Source organism: Apium graveolens, chromosome 7, assembly GCF_009905375.1.
Source record: "Apium graveolens cultivar Ventura chromosome 7, ASM990537v1, whole genome shotgun sequence".
In the NCBI taxonomy this organism is placed as follows: Eukaryota; Viridiplantae; Streptophyta; class Magnoliopsida; order Apiales; family Apiaceae; genus Apium; species Apium graveolens.
Window position 1 is genome coordinate 56,657,599 of NC_133653.1, and position 1,388 is coordinate 56,658,986.

A 1,388-nucleotide genomic window follows, 5' to 3' on the forward strand; every position below is an offset into this window, starting at 1 on the left:
CATGTTATCTGATTAGTGTAATCACCATTACATGCTAAGGTTAAAAACAGAAAGGCTATTGAATGAAGTATTTAATGAAGTTAAAATCCCATGTTTGTGTCATATATTAATCAATTCTCTTTAATCTCTTAGTTTATGTTCTTTAGTATAATCTCTTAGTTAATCTTAGTATAAACAACCATAAATTGTTAATCATCTTAGCATTGGATAATAACCATACTAGTGTTGCATAAATACATTTATTGAAATTAACCTAAACCTATCCCTGTGGGAACGAACTATAATTTATTCTATATTACTTGTGATCGCATATACTTGCCTGAATATTAGTGTGTATTTTAGCCCTAACAAGTTTTTGGCGCCGCTGCTGGAGATATCGGTGTTAATTTTTAGTTTATGTGTTTTTCATCATTGGTCGTTAAAGTTCAATGACTCGAACATTATTACTTACTTAATTCCTTGTCGTGTTTCAGGTACTCTAGCGAGCGTGTATGCATACGCGCTCTCGGTCTCGTAAGAAGACACTAGATCAAGCTGAGGAAGAAGTTGTAGTCGAGGAGAAAGTTGAAGAAGAAATCTTAGTTGAGAAGGAAGAAGAAGCTCTTGTTGCAATGGGAGAACCAGAAACAAATCCAAAGGCTTTGATGGACTACTCTCAACCGAAGATCGATGATATTCAGTCTAGCATTGTTCGACCAGCCATCTCAGCTAATACCTTTGAGATCAAGTCGAGCACGATTCAGATGATACAGAATTCAGTTCAGTTTGGGGGTTCTCTGACAGAAGACACTAACATGCACATCAGAGATTTCATCGAGATCTACGACACTTTAAAGTTCAATGGAGTTTCAGAAGGTGCTATTAAGTTGAGGCTTTTCATATTCTCTCTGCGGGATAAAGCTAAGTGCTGGTTACATTCTTTACCACCAGGGTCTATCATCAAATGGGAGGATCTTGCTCAGAAGTTCTTAACCAAATTCTTTCCTATGGCGAAGACTGCTGCAATCAGAAACGCACTTACTCAATTTGCTCAACAATTTGGAGAATCTTTATGCGAGGCTCAGGATTGATATAAGGAGATGCTTAGGAAGTGTCCTCATCATGGGATGCCTGACTGGGTGATCATTAACTGTTTCTATAATGGTTTAGGTGCTACTTCTAGACCCATGCTTGATGCAGCATCAAGAGGAGCCTTGTGGGCTAAAAGCTACGATGAAGCTTATGAATTAATTGAACTGATGGCTGTGAATGAATATCAGAATCCTACTCAGCGACTATCTCGGGGTAAGGTAGCAGGAATTTTGGAGTTGAACGCAGCTACTGCTATAGCTGCTCAAGTTAAAGCTTTGACGATGAAGGTGGATTCTATGTCTAATTATGGAGTTAAT

At 38.0% G+C, this 1,388-nt stretch overlaps 1 non-coding gene across 1 annotated transcript; it reads right to left on the reverse strand.

Moving 5' to 3' along the window:
- Window positions 1–1,001: 1,001 nt before the first annotated feature.
- On the reverse strand, window positions 1,002–1,108 carry LOC141675852 (small nucleolar RNA R71). The gene has a single exon (XR_012556482.1). It is a non-coding gene; the product is annotated as a small nucleolar RNA R71 (small nucleolar RNA).
- Window positions 1,109–1,388: the final 280 nt, after the last annotated feature.